General features: G+C 39.3%; 1 protein-coding gene across 4 annotated transcripts in view; it reads right to left on the reverse strand.

The window, feature by feature from the left end:
- The window catches only part of DGKB (diacylglycerol kinase beta), a 347,802-nt gene extending 328,997 nt beyond the window's left edge, over nucleotides 1–18,805 (reverse strand). For 2 of the 4 annotated variants that reach the window (XM_021388184.1, XM_021388183.1), the window contains exon 1: nucleotides 17,845–17,974. The gene's annotated coding sequence lies outside the window, so the exon portion shown is untranslated. Of the gene's footprint in view, nucleotides 1–17,844; nucleotides 17,975–18,395; nucleotides 18,475–18,522 lie in introns of those variants that run through there. The other 2 variants (XM_021388186.1, XM_021388187.1) reach the window with 2 other exon arrangements.

Here is a 20,583-nt window from a genome sequence, read left to right on the forward strand (position 1 = left end):
TGAACGTTACTACTATACTTTCCTAAAATTCTAGAAACCAACCTATAATATAGTTCAGAATCTTGAACATATACTTAAACACATCTATACAGAAATATGTAAGTCAACATTTTTTTTTTCAGAATATTCTGAAGAAAATAACTTCATATTATTTTGCATATTTCTCAACTATTCATGAAAGTTATCTAGCTTTTTAAACAATAAGCTTCACCAATATTGTCAGCAGATCTCTTACAGTACTGTTGATTAATGAATTAGTTTGTGAAATTTCATACAGAAAACTAATAGACAAGATACATAAGTCATCTCTCTGGTTCACAACTGATCAGTGTAAGTATCACTGTTGTGAAATCTTTACAACATTCAATTAATTTATGTCATTAAAATCAATGTCTATTGACGTTATTTCCTGACACTTCGATAGCTAACACAAAATATTTATTATACTCCTGCCAGGAAAGTTCAAGGGGATATCCAAAATCTTCTTGGTAATCATAATTCCAGATAATATTCCAGTTATCAATGTTTATAGTTGTGTATATACAAAGTTACCCTGAATAGTCACAGCAGTTAATGCTAATAACAGTCTCTAAGTATACTAAAAGCCAAAAAATACTTTACTGAAAATAGCAAGCTTTGCTTATTTGGCAGACTGGAAGGAGTTATGCGTATTTTTTAGATATATCAAAAGTTGCAAAAACACATCTTGTCTTTTATAGGACAACACAATTGCTCCATTTGTGGTAAATTTGCCCTAGGACATAATATTTTACAATGAAAATTGTATTACAGTGGCCCACACTGTGCCGTCTGTTTTAAAATGAACTCTCCAGGGACTTCTATGGAGAATAGTCTTAAAAAATAAATGGAACAACATGTTCCAAAGTACTTTTTACCTAGCTTTAATACTCATGATTAAAAGGATTTGAAAAATTTAGCAAGCTGTAGCCTTTCCACTAAGGAATCCCCTTTTTCTTCATTTTTTCCCCCAAGGAAGATATTTTGCAGATGACACCAAGCAGAGTGGTGCAGCTGATACAACAGAAGGAAGAGATGCTATTCAGATGGACCTGAACAGGCATGAAAAATGGTATTCTGTTAACTTAATGAGGTTCAACGCAACCAAGTGCAAGGTGTTGCAATTGGGTTGGGGCAATCTCAGATATGTCTACAGATTGTGAAAACTCACTGAGAGCAGCCCTACAAAGAAGGACTTGGCAGATCTGGTAGATGAAAAGCTGAACATGAGGCATCAGGGTGTGCTTGCAGCCCAAAAGGCCAACAGTATCCTGGGCTGCATCAAAAGAGGAGTGGCCAGTAGGGCAACTGATGTGATTGTTCCCCTCTACTCAGTCCTCGTAAGGACCCACCTGGTGTACTGCATTCAGGACTGGATACACCAGTTCAGGAAGGATGAGATGTTGAAGCAGGTCCTAAGGAGGGCTATAAAGATAAGCAGAGGGCTCAGCACCTCTCCTATGAAGAAAAGTTGAGGGAGTTGGGATTATTTAGCTTGGAGAAGAAAATGTTCCAGGGAGACTTCACTGCAGCCTTCCAGTACTGGAAGGGATCTTACAAGCGAGAGGGGGACTGACTTTTTACGTGGTCTGATAGTGATAGGACAAGGGGAATGGCTTTAAACTAAAAGACAGGAGATTTAGGTTAGATGTTAGGAAGACATTCTTTAATCAGAGAGTGGTGAGGCACTGGCACTGGCTGCCCGGAACAGCTGTGGATGTCCCATCCCTGGAGGCATTCAAGGACAGGATGGATGGGATCCAGGTTGTCTTCTAGTGGGTGGCAACCCTGCCCATGGCAGGAAGGCTGGAACTAGATGGTCTTTAAGGTCCCTTCCAAACTAAGCCATTCCATGATGGGCACGCATGGCATAACTCCATGGCTACTGAGGCAGATGAGGATGACTGTGACTCAGCGGCCACGCAGGGAGTTCCACCTCTCTGAGAAGATGAGGTCTGTTCCATTCCCTTCCCTATCAGTGACAGCCCCATGCAACAGGTACTCACAAAAACCGTGGCAGTAGATGAGCAGACAACAGCACTATCAATGGTAGGCAACAAACAAGCATGGAAGAACAGACCTAGAAAGGCCAGATGGCCATAAGCAAAAAAATTTGGTATCAGACAGTCTAATGTTATCCTTCCATTTGACCAATGTCATCTCAGTCCTTTCATGGTATAGCACAGTGCTCGTGCCACAGGCACAGAGATCATGGGAGAGGTGTGTGGAAAACAAACACACACAAAAAAAAAAGAAACTACAAAAAAACCACTTTCTTTTAGTCAATGTCAACATTGAACAAATCTCCTCACACCAAATACCTTTGATGCACTCCATCTGCCCTACAGAATGTCACAAAAGGAAGAAAATATTTTGAAGTTTTGTATTTTTAACAAAAAGTAGGCAAAACACAACTATAAATTTTAATGCCACAAAAACGCCATGACTTTCATAATGAGATCTCCAAAATATCAAACTAATCTTAAAGTTCTGATTTAAGTCCAAAACATCAAAAAAAAATATTTTCTATGAAGAGGCTTACTATCCTTATTCACGATGTACCAGAGCTATTACTTTACAACATACACACAGAGAAAGAAGCACAGAATTCCCCAGTGAAGCCATGAAACCCTGTTCAAAAGGATAAATAACCTTCTGCATCAATACAGCTTTGTATTATCTCACGTCTGACTTAAAATTAGCATAAAAGCCTCCCTTATCTTCATTAAACAACTATTGTTTAAGAATTCCATTGTTTTCATTGCCTAACCAATGGTCTTAGAACATTACTATTTTTTCTAAGTCTAGTTCAAAGGAACTACATCCTGTTACACAGTCATCCAGACAGACAGCAGCATCACAGTCAGCTGACAATAAGAGCACTATCACAAAACTTCAGTATTCATCTTACTAGTTCGAAAACATTTTTCAATTTTATAGTGAGATAGATAATTTTAAACTATATGCAGGACATACTAAATCCAACCCCTGCCCTCTGTGCATCATACATAGATGTAACTGTTTTTGCAATACACATTTTACTTTGTTTTGTATCAATGACATAGGAAGCATCTTTTTCATGTTTAGAAATACTATAGTCATGAAGATGACATCCTTATCAAGATTGATCCACACTGAAATATAAGATTGCAACATGCATGCAAGACATCATAAAATAAATCTATTTTAACATAAAATCTCAGCAATTCCAACACCAACATGAAGGGATATCTCTTTTTCTCTTGTCAAAGAATGTCTCCCCTTCCACATCGCTCAGACATCATGGCCTCAACTTATCTTTATTCCTGGTGTGCTTCTTTCTTCTCAGCACCATGTCACATCTCCGTTTAACTACATGTTTTTCAAACATTCACCACAACATTTTGTCTGTTCCTCTCATGCTCTGAAATTTACCAAGTGCTTATTCTACTCTCTCAAACAAGACTCCCTGTTCTATTCTTTCCATAACCACGGCACACTGTCTTGCTTGCAGACTGAGAGCGGTCTTGGTTCCCACCAGCCCTGCAGAGGAACATGCCCACCTTGAATCTTGGTCCTTCACGTCCCGGTCTCACATTTTCTCTTCTGCCTCTGCAGCACAAGAGGACTGGCAGAAAATCCACTGTCTATTCAGGATGCGGTCCTGAGATTTCATTTGCGTCAACAAGTTTTCAAAATTTTAACAGCATTTCCCCAGTGTCTCTCAAACACAAACAACCATATCCCTCTGTGCCTCTCCCTTCCAGGAAAATGATTCTAAGAATCTCTTATACATGGAGGGGAAAGCCAGAAGCTCTGCTCTGGCAATCAATCGGTTGCCTGTGCACATAAACCATCTCGAGCAGCAGCACTTTGGCTCTCTGAAGAAGCAACCATCACAGACCTTAACTTCCACAAAATAATACAGCTTATGTCTTCATCTAAAAGCAAAGAATTACTCAATTCTGAGCATTTCTACACTCACTTCTAAAAAACGCTGAAAGATTTTAGCCCTAATACTTAGTTAACACGAGTATAGGTTGATTTTTTTGCATATCACTAATGGCAGTAATCATCCCAAGTAGAAATTCCAATATTTTAAAACAGAAATGCAACCAAAACACATGCAAATCAAGCATGACTGTGCACATGATGGTGAGTGGGAAGCCTTCACCATCTCTTCAAGACCATTAAGTATTTGAGAAGAAATGTCATAATTCCTACAATTCTTCTATGATTTCCTTCACTTTCTATATACATCAGTTCTCCCAGCATCTTCAGAAAAATAAAAGAATTTTTTAAATGTTAAAAACAAAACAAAACAAAAAAAAAACACAAGAGAGGATTCCTAACCAGCTACTTATCCCTGCTGCAGTCACTTCCAATGTGGCTGCTGCTGGTTGTGCCCTATCAGGGACTGAGATCAGACCCAGCAGCTCCAGCCTTTGGGCTTGTGATGCCTGGAGTACATTATCATCACCCAGTAGAAGAGAAGTAGCAGGAACAGCCCAAGGACATGGAAAAAGAGGAGGTGGCAGCAGCAGCGATTAAAAAAAAAAAAAAAAAAAAAAAACAGGACAAAAACAGCTGCAGCAGCAGCCATGAGGACATAAGACAGGGTATGAGAAAGCCATGGCTGGAATTTTTCTCAGCATTGTTTTTGGTGATCCATTTTAGGAAATACAAAAGGAATTTTTTCCAGAATTTTATATTAAAAAAGCTGAGCAACAAGGTAAGTTTAACTTCTGTAACGTATTTCACTGACTCTAAAATAACAGGGTAGAAAAACAGTTATATACATTAAAATTTTCCAAGAAAAGTACCGTATGAAGCACAGTTAATGAGTAATATACAGCAGAGTGGAGTAACAACAGTAATCTGGAACAAAAAGACATATCTGAAGACTGATACATTAATCTTTAAAAATTAATGTATGCATATTACATATTCCTAGGAAGCAGTGTTGTAAGCAGTGCTCCAATACAGCAAGCTTCAAATAAAAATAGATATTCATCTGTTAAAAATCAAAAAACCTTGCTCTATCTTCACTTCTGCACATCTACCTTCTTTCAGATGTGCAAGACTCTTAGAAGGAGAATCACCCAAAGACCTGAAGATAATAAAACTATTTAAATCTATTTAAATATCAGATTCACCCATCTTTTCACTTAGGTTCTCCAAAGTGACTGAAGTTACAATCACAGCAGGGCAGTTCAAATACAGAACTGCCAAATCCCACAATACTGACTGCAAATCACTTCACTAAAGGCCGTCTCAGGCACTCCATACCACAACCACTCTACACATGAGGGAAACTCCCACACATGCCAGCAGCAGCTCCAGACACAGAAAGAAGGCCAATAGTTCTGAAGGAATTCATTTATCTTGGTCTAAATCCTAAAGTAACTCCCTCACAGTACCAGCAGGTTGGAAGCTGCTTGCATATGCTGTCTGAGCACGTGCTATTAGGACCATAACACAAATATAGTTTGGGGAAAATTCAAGGAAAATAACCTTGATAAATTCTCCTAAGATGATATTCACAAAGAGGACACATCTGAATAGCTAGCATTCATTTTATATTATGTGCCATTATTACTTCAAAATTTTGAAATACAGAAAACATTGTTCAGTCTACCTAAACACATTCAGAGTAAGTGAACTGTAAAAGGGCAGTAGCTGGAGTCAGACAGCATTGGTCTCCCTCATTTACCATTCACTTTTCTTATCACATTCACTTTTGCAGATTCAGAGAATAACAGGCTATCATTAGACAGCATTTGGAATGCATTATTTTTACAAGCCCAGGACACTACAGCGGTTAGTTATTATTTAATACATATCTTACTGAGCTAAAATTGCCTGGATTCCTTTATAATGTAAATGTTTGCATTGCACACCTAAGAGAGTGGTAGAATTCTATCTCATTAGTTCAGAATGCCTCTGAAATACTGGACAATATTTCACTTAGATCATGTAACATCACAGAAATGTAACTCCTACTAAAAGGATTAAAGAAATGATGTAATGCAAGAATATAAGTGACATTACTTATTAGCTCTATTATTTACCAACATTATTTGTAATGATGAGTAGTTCATACAGAATAATTTATGGGAAATGTTTTTGTTTTTTTTTTTCAACCAAGTGTGATTGCCAGTTTCACAGAAGTATAATTCTTGGAAACAGACTCCCACTGAGAATAGCCACATTTCCAAATTAAAACATCCCCCCCATCTTCTCCAATGTTTCAATCTAAAAAGCAGGCCTTAAAAATTGTGACAGTAGCTCCTTTGCTTACGTGTCTTCACAGATGAACACAAAAGGCATAAATATAGCCAAAGTATTATATTTTATTCTACACTAAAATTATCTCAGTATTTCTGCACACTTTGTTCTTGCAAGAATTATTGTTTTTAAAGTCTTGGGCTTTTATAATAAATCTTAAACTACCTTTTTTTAGACTGCAGGGTGACATTCTATGGCTTGAGTTAAGAGTGCGCAAAATGGATGGTCAGTGAGTCCCATCTGAATGAAATATCTATGGCATGGTTTCTTCAGGCTTTAAATGACGAGACAATGGTCCATTCTAATTCCACGTTCCCATTGCTTTACTAGTAAGTTAAAAGAGGATAAATATCGTGATGTTGAGTTTGTTGGTTTTTAGTTGTTGGTGGTTTTTTTTTTTTTTGGTAGCAATATTGTAATCTATAGTCACTTATTTAGAAATTTAGAAAGACACACGATCAGTGAGTAACATATATACTTACAATCTCCTCTTCTGTTAAGCCTATGACCTAGATAGAAATAAAACTTCTGTTAAGGTTTGGACTTCATCCAGAATTGATGTGATCAGGTAGGGCGAGGTGCTTCAACTGTCTCTCTGGATACCACCTTAAAACTAATTTTATATTCACTGTGGATTTGACTCACAAAAAAAGGTGTTTATTTCCAACGGATGAAATCATCCTTCCTCTTGCTCCTATTATATTCAGACCAGTGAATATCACAGAGCTGATGCATCAAAGTAAATGAAAATCTTATATATCACTTCAAAACATGCAACATGTACTACAATATTTTTAAGGCAATATACAGGAAAAGATATGGAGAGTTGAAATGGGATTTAAGTATAAATGAGGCACTAAATCCCCTAATACCCTGACTCTCCCTTCTGCTGCTTGCTAATGTTTGTTGCAGTGGGAAGTGGAAGCTGTCTCATACGCTTCAGCATAGATAAATTTAAATTAACGTACGTGGGGGGAAAAAAAGAAACCTAGCTGTACACTTAAAGTGATGAGCAGTCAGCTCATCAATGATGAGTTATAACTCAGAAATGAAATTTTAAAATTATGTCGACGGTTTACGGGCGTTAGGCCCGATTCCGTGACAAAGGGGACGGGGGACCTAAGGGCCCACGTCCCGGGAAAAGGGGAAAGGGGAAAAGGGTAGGGAGATGGCCCTGAGAGCAAAGAACAGCGGCAACAATCTGAGGAGAAACAAACTAATTTACTAAATACGATATCGGAATGCAAAACAACACACTATAATACAATATAATTACAATTTAAGCTGATAAATCCAATACAGAGAGAGAGAATGTCCCAAAATCAAGGTAGGCCTTACTCTACTACCGACGATAAGGCGGCTGGAGAGCGAGGTGCTGCCAAGACGAGAGACGGCGGAAAAAGGGACGAGGTCTCGTGATCTGCAAGTTTTTATACTGCGAGCTTCTATCTTTTCCCTCCGGCTGGAAAATGGTAACAAAGGAGCAAAGTACCGTGGGGACTGTAGTAGTCCTTCTCTTCTGAGAACTAGGTATGTCCACTACATGATGTTATGATGTGGAATACCAATAACCGAAAATCACAAAACCATGACAAATTATAATCAGAAACACCAGATCTGTGCTCAGCAATGCTCAAAAATGTATTCAGAAAGAAACAGAGATTAAAACAATTTATTCCATTGTATAGATCCCTGGTACACTTACTTACATTTTCAATAACAGAGTTTTGAGTATTTTGAATTGATTAGAGTAGAACTGGAAAAAAAAAAGGACAAGAAGAGAAAGCAACTTGCTGATAAGGAATGAAAGAGTATAATAGAAATCTTCCAGCTTAAAAAACAAGCAACAGGCACCAGAAACTGGAAGAACACTCTGGAAGTGCTTAGCCTATTTTTACATTCTTTCTATGATAATCACTCTTAGAAGACAGCATACTAGGACAGACAGACTGCCTGTCTGATGCAGTAATGCTATCATTATGCTTCTAAGAAGATGGATGAAGAACGTTCCCATTCACCTGTCCTGGTAAACAGTGCCTTGTCTTGATATGAATATGAATAAGCCACAATGAAATTTAGGTACAATGAGCAGAGCATAACTCCCCAAAACTGGTTAACAGTAATGGAATTGCCTCTGAAAAAAAAAAAAAAAAAAAAAGAAAGAAATCCTGCAACATTTTCTACAATCTGTAGCGCAGTTGTTTTTACTCGTCATATACGTGACATATAGTTCCAGAAAATACTGTGGCTCACAAACAACAGGATTTACTAGCAATATATGTATTTTTCAAAAATGGCTGGATAGTAATTGATAGAAAAATTTTAAAATAAAGTTCTAATTGTCCATGTAGTCATATGCTGAATCCCAGTGAAACAATATAAAGAATGGAATCTGTATAGCCAACTTTTTAGGAGAATCCATCTATTATACATAACATTCTTCTCTACAATAAGCTTAACAACCTGTTCAGAGTCTTTGCTTTCCTCTGTTTACATCCATTTGAAGGTATTAAGAGGGCATGAAGGGTATACTGACATGAGCTATCAGTCTTTCCTTTACCTTCAACTCTATTAGGCTATCCTAAAAAGATGTATTCAGTGAAATTTGTAGAAAATCTGCAGATGCAATGACAACAGTGTGAAAGACAAGAGGTAAGACTGAAGAATTACCTTTCCTTCTCCAGCACACATAAGTTCGAAGTCCTCACCACATCTGTTACGGCTTCAGCTGTTTGATTTTGAACTTTGTGCATGGCATAAATAACTAATTTTTAAGTGGCCTTAGCAGTCCTTGAAAATTCCTGAAATACTTGAATAGAAGCAGTAGATGATGTTTTTAAATGTTCAAGACATTTAAGTTCTTGAAAGAAAACAGATGCACGGGTTCTATTTAAAGAGGTTCTGTATCTTTGTGTCAGTGTATATCCCTCAAAGAGAATTGCGATTCCATCAGTTTGAACAGACTGAACATCAATTTTTATTTTTTATTTCATACGTCTAATTCATATTCATGTTACTGCTGAGCAGAGTTATCAATGCACACGTTGATACAAAAATACAAGGTTCAGCAAGTACAGAAGATCTTATTGAGATATGTATATGAGTTCTCCTGGAGAGGAACCAGGAGATTCCTCCATGGAATGAACCATTCATTCCTCCGTGGGTTAATAATTCACTCATAGTCTACAAGAAATGGCACTTGCTTTGCCAAAGACATTTGCATTTCCAAGGAATCAGAGCAGTAAACAAGACAAGGGGAGGAGAGCTGAAACTTTTCCTGAATAAATTAAAGATTAATAACCTCTAAGGGGAAGAGATGAAGCATTTGAATCTGAATGAAAAGTGTGGCTTTCAAGAACTACGTACAAGAATTGGCAAACTTTGCCTGCTTGTGATGCTCTCCAGTGAAAGATGCCCAAGAACATAAATAATACAAGACAGTTCAGCCCTTGACCTCACAATAAATCTAAGGAGTTGCACCTTGACAGGATACACAGATGATTAGATCAGATTTTAGAACAAGTGAACAAAGCAATAACGTATTTATTAATTCCCACCTTCATAAATCCATGCTTCACAGTACTTTGGTATGGATTTTGAAAAGAAATATTTTTATTTCATTTTTGGGGAAGATAGTAGATGAATTAGTGATGAATTACAGAAGTTTTCAAGGTTTCTAGATAGAATCTTGATTCTATTCCCTTTGTGGTTGCTATCCTCTTAGTTAGGGTCCTGGACTAATCATGCAGAATTCCCTGACTTAACAAACCACCACATCAGGGTATGGAAAGAGTTATATCTTCCTTCAATTGGTGAACATTTTGAGAGCTGGTAATGTAGGGCCTGAAATGAAACAGCTACACTGAATGACCAGAGTTGACCAGGAAAGTACCTTGAAATGATCAACAGAACTGAAGCCTGAAGAGTGCTCTTCAGAAAACACATGATATCTATATGGCTTATATATTCTTATTAGCTTCCTCCACAGTTTTCTACTTGTTAAACTGTGCTAAAATAGGACTGGGCATGTTATCATCATTGGTAGAGCATACCTGTGTGATTCTACAGATTCTTCTGTCATTGATGGAAATCTTCATTAAGAACTTCAATTTCCTCTTGTTCATTAGAATTGCAACTAAAATTCAGTACTAGATCATCCATCATGATTTTTTTTCTCAAAATCAACACAGACAAGTAAAAATCATGGCTCCACTGTGTAATATAGGGTAGAAAAAACATCTTGATTGCTCAAACAAGTAACATCACAAGTTGTTTTTATAGTTTCTGGGTGCCTACATTATTTTTAGAAAATAGTCTTTGATAGAACATTGAAGCTTTCCTGTGAGTCTTTATTTTGAATTCATAAAGGCAAAAAAAATAATTGTAACTGAATATGGTATTTTCCTCTGTAAGGAAAACAAAACAAAAACTCAGTGCTTTAAACTCAGAGAGGATGTAAATGAATATTCTTCTCAGACTATCTCCTGTCATTAACAATGTTTGTTCATCAAAGCTGGGAGGCTTCACCAGGATTCCTCCAGTCATTTTACTTTTATGACAAAATGGCTATGTCAACAGCACTAAGCCTATCAGGGGGCAGTACAACGTTTTCTCTTTCTGTTCTATAAAAGATTACAGTGTTTAGAATATTCAAATTCTTTGACACAGCAGTTCTAAGTCTGCTTAAACACATATCTTCTCACGAGAAGTTTTAAAGTGAAAAAAGGTAAAATGATCCACTGCCCCTCCTGAGAAGTCATTTGAGTCCTATATCAAATTTACAACAGCAAAAATGAAAGCACTCTGAAACACCTTTTTTTATTTAGATATATTTAAAAATGTGTACTTTGATATTTAACTTACAGGATATAGCCCATTCTAAGCAACTATTCTGTAGGGCTATTTTACTTTGTGTTTATTTTCAATAATGCATAGTGATGATTTTCAACATTTTTAGGATTTCAGCTCTCCTTTGTGTTTTTCTTCCTAGCTGAGAAAATACCCAAGAGTGCAATGTATCTCACCCAAAGCTGGTTGCCTTAAAATTAGATCTTAAATTGTGAAATCACCATCCTAGGCATCCTTTATAGACTTGGATATATCCAGGATGTATTTCAACTGACCTATATTGGATGTTCATCACAAAATGAGAGTTTTCCTTAGCAGACATTCTTCTCTTTCCATCAGCAATAATAGGAGTGAGAAAAGGTAACCAGATGATAATTAGATATTGAATATAGGACGTATCAGTTACATTTATCTACATTTTTAACATGAACAAAACTTTCAACGCTAATGATGACTAAAATTACCATAACTATTCTACTCAGAATATGTAGAAACCACCAAATTAAAAATCTTGAGTAAAACATTCCAGGACTATAAGGGGAGGAGCATCCTGGTTATCTGAAAATTATTTTGAAACTTAAATTTCGAATCCTCCAACTTTAACAGAGAATTCATTAGCTTAAGTTCTTTCAAATTTTAGAGACGTTGTTTTTCTTGGAGACTAAACTTGAACAAAGAGTAACAGCAACCATTATATTTACTTCTGTGCATACATTTATATATACACACGCACACACGTATGGGCTACTAATAATTTTCTGTTATCACCCTCGTTCTCTCCCCCACACTTTGTTTTTTCCCTTTTTTTTTTTCCCGCTGCTTAAAAACATCTGTCTGGCCTTATCCTACGATTGCCTTCCGTTCAGATGTTGAATACAGCTGTTTCTGCAGGAGATGCTATAAAATCTACTATTTAAGAGAGCCCTACATATCAGCTTTACAGGACTTAGCTTCTTTTACTTTCAGAAGAGACAGGAAAGCCTGTTAATTTCACACCATCTGTGATTCTTTCAAATTTGAACCAATGTAAATATCAGAAATGTCCACCTGGAGACATATTTAGATCATACAGAATAAATTCAACTAGTTGATTTTTCTTCATGCAACAAGATTTAGAAAAATAAATCAGAAAAAAAAATCAAGTTTCCATTATCTGTGTGTGTTCTTCAGTTCTCTGAATAAGCCATACTACACTGGAATACCTCATTATTTCCCATAAGACAACTCAAAGGGAAGGGAAGCACTATTTCACAGCAGAAGACTCTCAGTTTGACAATATACAAAATAAATTTTTGTGAGAACTGCATTACAGATCTGTTGGGATTCTTTTCTTCCTACTGTAAGCACTGGGGAGTAATCTACTTATTACTACTGCTGTGCATTAGACATCCCACCAAATACTGAAAAAAAATAAAATCACAATTTTATCCCATGAAGTTGAAATGTAGCTGAGAATCAAACTAAAAACAAATCAAGGCACTTATATTAACTAGATTTCTGCTGGCACAATTAAAAGTTCTATTCGGAAAACAGAAATGTCAAAGAAAATAAAAAGCACCTAGATGTCATTTTACTCATAGTTTATTACAGTAAATAATAAGCATTATCTAATAATAAAAAGATAATCTGTTCCAGTAATTAGAATCCTTATTGGTAACACTGAACTGACAATCGTGTTTGGAGGTTTGCATTCCTTCATTTTATTTTTTTTTTTTATTGGTTTAGGGCAGCACAATGGTGTCAGAGTTGTGCATTTTCATTCCAAACTGGTGTTAAGGGGTTGGGCAAGAAGTAATTGAACTGCCTCAAAATACTTATATTTGTTATGCTTTCAAACTTGTCGCAAACTAAACATGACGATATCCCCTCAGGGCTGAGCTGCTGTAATTCAGAGAAATTTATTTTCTTCAGAAACAAAAAGGAAAAATATGTTCTAGATTGCATAAAGCTGTTTTACTTGATGTTTTGGGACACTAAATCATTCTGATTTCAAAAATAAAGAAATAAAGTACTTATATACTTGCTAAATCAGCCTAAATACCCCACCTGCATCAGATCATTTCTATTTGTACTAAGAGTATTAGTGTGATGAAAGCTAGTTCAGGTCGACAAACAGATGACAGTTTCAAAGCCAAAGTCTGTAACTTTTTCACACTCATAGACATATTGAATACAATATAAACACCTAATCCTTTCAAGTGAAGCCCAGCATTTCACTCCAGCAACATGAATTAGATGGTTGAGCTAGATGGAGTTGCCACCAAATTAAAAAAAATAATTAGTCATCTAGTCTGACTCCCCTGCAGTGAACAAGGACATCTACAGCTAGACCAGGCTGCTCAGAGCCCTGTCCAGCCTGACCTTGAATGGCACCAGGGATGGGGTATTTACCACCACTCTGGGCAATCTGTTTCAGTGCCTCACCACTCTTATTATTCAAAAAAGCTACACAGCACAACTTTTTTCTTATATCCAGTATGCATCTCCTCTTTTAAAGCTTGAAATCATTTCCCCTTGTCCTGTCACAACAGACCCTCCTAAAGAGTCTGTCCCCTTTCCTCTTAAAGGCTCCCTTTAGATACTGAAAGGCCACTACCAAGTCTCCCTGGAGCCTTCTCCTCTTCAGGCTTCAGCCCCAGCTCTCACAGCCTGTTCTCATGAGAGAGCTATTCCATCCCTTGGATCATTTTTTGTGGTCCTCCTTTGGACATGTTCCAACAGGTTTGTGCCTCTCCTGCACTAAGGACTCCACATCGGGATATGGTACTCCAGGTGAGGTCTCACCAGTGCAGAGCAGAGACAGGATCACCTCCTTTGACCTGCTGGCCACAGTTCTTTTCGTGCAGCCCAGGATACGGTTGGCTTTCTAGGCTATAAGGGGACATTGCTGGCTCATGTCCAGCCTGCCATCCACCAGTACCCCTAAGTACTTTTTGGCAGGGCTGTGCTCTATCCTTTTGTCTCCCAGCTTCTATTGACAGTGGGAGCTCCATGAAACAGATGCAAGACCTCATGCTTGTATTTGTTGAATCTCATGAGGTTTTTCTGTGCCCAACACTCAAGCCTGTCTAGGTCTCTCTGGATGGCATTCCATCCTTCAGGTGTGTGACCTGCCCCACACTGCTTAGTGTCATCCACAAACTAGCTGAGAGTGCACTCAATCCCATTGTTGATGTCACTGAAGGTATTAAATAGCACCAGTCCCAGTACTGTCCACTGAGGAAAACCGCTCATCACTGATTTCCATCCAGACATTGAGCCACTGATCACCACTCTCTGGGTACGATCTTGCAACCAGTAACTCATCCATTGAATAGTCCACCCATCAAATCCATATCTTTCCAATTTGGAGAGAAGGATGTTTTAGGGGAAGTGTCAAAGGCCTAAGTGAAGTCTGGGTAGATGACTTCAATGGCTCTTCCCTTGTCCACTGATGCAGTTACACTATCATAGTAAAATAATAAATTATTAAATTATTGTAACAAAAAACACACTCATAGATAAATAATTGTCCTATGTCTACTATTACTGTTATTAATTACTTTTTAAGTGGCACAGGAAGCAATGGACATAGATGGTTTGAAGAAATGACTGAAGAAACCACTGAAGGTCAACAAAACCTTTACAAAGATTTTTTTAAATCTTTCATAACATCTACTACTGATTAAATGGCTATGAAGTTTTGTCATTCCTACAGAGTATTACTTCAAACCAATTCTGCACAATATAAAATTTTTAAAAAGTAAATAATATCCAAACTAAACTCCAGTACGTTTTATTGATTTACTTTTGTTTGTGAGTAGTGAGAAATTCAATTGATAACACCTGAAATAGGCTGCAAAGTTTACTTGATAGTGACAAAAGGTTGGGAGCTAGAATCTAAAACTAATGGATTTCAGGAAGCCAGTATCCTGCTCTTCAGCAACACTGCACTCTGTTGATGTCTTCCAGATATTACATCATAACTTTGAAATAAACATAGATGTCTTTCTCAAGTACCTTCATCTTTCCAGAGGTGAAGCCTGGTTGAAATTCTTTCACTCCTGAAATTCTTCCCTTCCTGTTGTAGTCACTCCTTCACTATTACTACACAAATGGAATGTTTTGTCACAGTCTTCTCACAACACTGTAGAATTCTTACCACGACAAAAGAAGATAAGATGTGCTATGAATACAGATATGGCCACATAGAGTTCTTTACAACAAAGTTAATATTCACCAAAGAAATATCTGAAATAATTGATGTTTTATAGAATCCTAGAATGATCCGGGTTGGAAAGGACCCTAAAGAGCTAGTTCCAACCCTCTTGCTGTGGGCAGGGCTCCTACCCACCAGATCAGGCTGCCCAGGGCCCCATCTTGTTAAATGCTGTGGGGCATCCACAGCTTCTCTGGGCAGCGTGTGCCAGTGCCTCACCACCCGCTGAGTAAGGAATTTCTTCCTTATGTCTATCTAATCTAAACCTACCCTCTTTTAGTTTAAGACCGTTTCCCCTTGTCCTGACACTACACTCCTGGATAAAGTGTCTCTCCTCATCTTTCCTGTAAGTCTCTTTAAAAGACTTGTAAGTTAAATTTTTTTTGCACAGAATTCTTACCAGCAAACTAATAAAGATCACGACTATTTAAAGAGAATGGAATAATGTCTCATCTAGCTATGCAGTTAACATTTATTAAATTAATTATAAAGCATAACTTAAGCCCTGTATGTTTCATTCTATAAGTGACATTTACAAGAGCTCAGTGCTACTGCCTTACAAGCATAAAGCAAAAGGCAGCCCAGCCATCCAGCTGACTTTGAAGTTCTCCAGCCTTGACCTATAACTACCTGTACTCACAACTGTGCTGTTTTTACATTCTGCTTCATCAAAATGCTGCTCTTAGCAGATCTACAGCCCTCTTATCATTGCCCGCGTTCCTCTGCCAGTGATCTCATCCCACTGGCAATAGGTACCTAGACTCATCCCATAAAGTGTCACCTGAATTACATCGTGCTCCAGAATAGAAATGAGACAGCAACCTTAGAGATTAAAAAAAAAAAAAAGTGATGTCTAGTGCTCTTTAGAACATATTAGCTTTGTTACTTTCAAATGGCACACAAAAACAGAGCATCTGTTCACTAAGGTATTTCTACTGAACAGTATTATTTCAGTGTTTTATTCAGAGTCGCCTACAGGTGTTTAAAGAAAGATGATTTCAGTTTGTCAGCAACAGCTTACATACATTTTTTCTTCCTAAACAAACATAAGAGTGTAGTTTTTCTGAACCTGAATAAATGTATTAACTTTAGTTGTTGTTTATAGAACTCTAATTTAGAGGAATAGAGTTGGGCCACAAATATTTCAAATCCATAGCATTAAATATCTTACTTCACACCCATTTTAGACAGCTGAATAATTCTTTTGGGAATTTCCTGCCATGGTAAACAACAAAGTCCTTCCACCTCAAAAACAAAAAAACAAAAAAACAAAAACAAAAACAAAAAAAAGAACAACGGGTAGCATAAACCCTAAGAGAAAAGCATTGCTTTTTGGTGGCCCATGTTTCTCGATGGTCGCTTCAGATAAGCATTTCATGCACCAGAAAATGCTGGATATTACTTTGGGGAGAAACAATGTACTTCCTGTAATTTTATCCATAAAGCATAGCACAAGTCCAGTCATTTGGGAACACCTATCAGGTTCTTGCTATCCATTTCTTCTGACATACGACAATGTTTCAATAAATGCAGAAGCATTATGCTACTCAAGTGCAAAGAAAATAAACTATAACTTTGCTACGCTTGGTCATTTCTCCTGAACAAGAATAGAAAAACAATATTTAGTGCTTTTTTAGAACATCTTTGATGCCCATTTCTCCTGTAAGTATTACTGTTTTTTCTCATCCTGTTGCATCCTCATTCTTATTTTCCAATACGGATTTTATTAGCCTACTCGATCTGCTTCCAAAAGTTACATCAATCAGATAAAATTGCTCCTGAAAATTAATCTAGTTCTTTCTACTTGACTGCTTTTCTACAAATTTGATGAGAATTATCCAAAGGCTACAATCTGCTTATTTACCTAGGGAAAAAAAAAAAAAAAGCTTACAATACAGTAACCTTGTGTGAAAAATCTTTCATCCATTTCAAAAAGAGCACACTCACAATGAAAAACGTGATTGCAGACACTCTTGACTAATGAAACTCTTTGCAACAAAATAAATCAGAAACATTGGACTAGGCAACACAGAAATAAGCCGTCTGTAAATGGACTTCACACAAACAAAAGTTTGCCGATTGGCACAGTCATTGTAATTCTTCTTTGAAAAGCCCCTCAGGCTGCATGTCGAATCAACACTCAAAGTTTCTGCAGGTGAATCTTTACAGCACAAGTTTGCAGTCGCACCTTTTGTTTCACGCCCTGGCTTAGCGCACCGCACGCCTGAGCGGCTCTCTGCCGGCCCCCAGCTCTCAGCGCGAGCCCGGGCAGCATCACCACACCGACTGCGCTCGAGTTAAGCGGCGCAGGTCAACGAGGCAAATAGGCATTAACTAGGTGCCAACGCCACGAACCGTGACAAATTCAGTATAGCCCTTCTAGCTACAACTTTACGCTTAGCACCTCCGCGACACACAGCCCCGAACAGACAACCCTCCCCCCCACCCCCCTCAGCCCCCCCGCAGCTCCGCGATCGCAACCAGTTCGGCCGCCCAGCGCCTCGCGAACTTACTGCAGTGCGATGCGGGAGGAGGAAGCGCACGTCCCTGGGCTGCGAGAGAGCCCGGCGCGCTGGGCAGCCGCAGGAACCGGCCATCCAGGCAGCCGACAGCCCTCCCGACCGCGCCGCCGCCGCCGCCCCCCCGCCGGCTGCTGCAGCCCAGCCCGCCCGGCCCCGCGGGGCCGCCGCCGCCGCCCTACGCCCCTCTCCCCAGCACCGGCCGCGTTGCACCGCGGACCCCGACAGCCGCCCTCCTGCCGGGCCAGGCAGCCGCGACTGGGCCGCGCGGTTTTTAGCGGCCGTGCGGCAGAGAATCTCCCACCCCTTTCTGGCAGGGCGGCGGGGGGAGGGGACAGGCGACACGCACACACACACAAGCGCATACACACACTCCGCACGCAGCCCCTCCCGGGCCCGCGCAGCTGCGGTACCTGTTGTCCTGTGCCCACATCCCCCGCGCGCCTCTCGCCCCGCGGCCGCGCCCGCCCCGCAGCCCTTTCCCACCCGCTCGCAAGACGGACCCCGGCAACGCGATGCACCCGCAATACCCGCTCAGCACTTACCCAAAGTTTCCCCGGTCTCCCCGCCGGCAGCGGCCCTCACGCTGGCGACGAGGCAGCGGGGCTGTGACAGCGGCCGCGCAGCCGCGGGGGGACCGTGCGCACCTGCGCGTCGCCCGCCCGCACCTACCTGCACGCTGCCGCGGAGGGGCTCCCGCGCAGCTTTCGCGGTGATTGCGCTTCCCAGCTCCGGCGGGTGGCTGCTACCCCGCCGCCGCAGGCAAAGCGCGCCCGGCAAGGCCGGTCCGGTGAGCGGCTGCCGGTCCGGAGCCCTTCAGCAGCTGCCAGTCGTGCCAGCGCCGCGAGCCTCCATTTGGGCGTCTCTGGGGAGGGACCGGCACGAATCCCAGGGCACCACCAGCAGCCTCTTTCCCTCTGCTTCCTCCCCTCAAGAGGTGGGTCTCCAACACGTGTTTGGGAACCCCTGGTAGGCAGCAACAACAGAGATCTGCCCGTGGGAATTTGTAGATTTACTTGGAAAAGAAGAAAAAAAAAAAGAGGAAACAGAGTTGCAATGGCTTACGAATTAATTCTTTTGTGACAGCGCATCCCACTTACAGAATCATAGAATGACTTGGGTTGGAAAGAACCTTAAAGATTGTGGAGCTCCAACTCCCTGCCATGGGCAGGGCTGCCGCCCACCAGATCAGGCTGCCCTGGGCCCCATCCAAACTGGCCTCGAACACCTCCAGGGATGGGGCATCCACAGCCCCTCTGGGCAGCCTGTGACAGCATGTCACTACCCTCTGAATAAAGAATGTCCCCTAATCTAACCTAAATCACTCCTCTTTTAGTTTGAAACCATTTTCCCTGTCCTATCACTATTAGGCCATGTAAAAAAGTCAGTCTCCATCTTAGCTATAATCTCCCCTCGAGTACTGGAAGGCTGCAATGAGGTCTCCCCAGATCCCTCTCTTCTGCAGGCTGAACAAGCTCAGCTCCCTCAACCTTTCTTCATAGAAGAGCCACTCCAGCCCTCTGATCATCTTCATGGGTCTCCTTTGGACCCCTTCCAACAGCTCCCAGATGCAAAACAATGGATCAGATGAAACTTTTGCTAACAGACTCCCAGTATTTTTAATGGCAATTTGTCTTGACCAAAAGAAATCGCTCTGAAACACCAGTAAATGTCTAAGCAGAGCAAACAGTGCCAAACTTCCATCTTCACCAAGTTTAGGTGCCACTCTAAACCTGGCCTCAGAACATCAGCTAGGATCCTGATGTTTGGTTCATTACAGTGATCATTAATCTCTATCTAAATTCACTCTGTTGGTATATAGCACTATAAATATTTCATCCATTTTAGGCAATCTAAATGAAATGCAGTGTACTGCTAATAACTGTGTATAACAGCATGACCACATAAGTATGAAAATGAGAAACATTTTACCAGGATTTTTTGTAATTTTATAAATGCATCCGTTCTTCCTTTTTGAAATCTGCTTCTAGAGGGTTTGGTTTTTATACAACATGCAAGTGCTAGAATTTTTTCTGAATCTTAGTTATTTTTAGTAATGATGTAAAACATTGCCAGCTCAATTTAATTTTTATAGAGTTTTGGTTTCTTAGAGGGGGATTCCTTAATTCACCTAACTTGCTGTAAGCATGCATTAGACTACATGCTGTTTGCTCTTTGTAACTTAGCTTCTCCACAATGTGGTAAAAGGCACTTAACCTCTTTGAAATAGCTAATTTCCAAAAGTCATTATCTTTCCATCTTTCCGTTTCATAAAACAGTTTGAATATTTAGATAAGTTTCAAGTGTACAAGGGAAGTGTATTATGTTATATAACACAATACGTCCATATTTCTACCATATAAATGGAATATATGCATTCACAGCTAAAATTATTGTGTAATATAACTTTGATTATCCTCAATATGCCCACAGTCTAACTATAAAAAAAAATCCATTCTCCTCTCATCATACACACACACAAAATAATAAAATAAAAAATAATTAAAATGAAAATAAAAAAAGTAAAAATGATAAAAATAATAATAATTTAAAACATTGCTCTGTAACTATGAGAAAAGCTATTCAATGAAGGGCAGTTTCATGAACTTTCACTTTTATATTTCCGATCCAGTAGTAAACCTTATAAATATCTTTTCAAACAGAAGTTTGTCATTGGCATATGACAAGTATTTGGCTTTAGTCTTGTACATTGAATATATTGCTTTCCCTTTA

Source organism: Numida meleagris, chromosome 2, assembly GCF_002078875.1.
Source record: "Numida meleagris isolate 19003 breed g44 Domestic line chromosome 2, NumMel1.0, whole genome shotgun sequence".
NCBI classification, from domain to species: Eukaryota; Metazoa; Chordata; class Aves; order Galliformes; family Numididae; genus Numida; species Numida meleagris.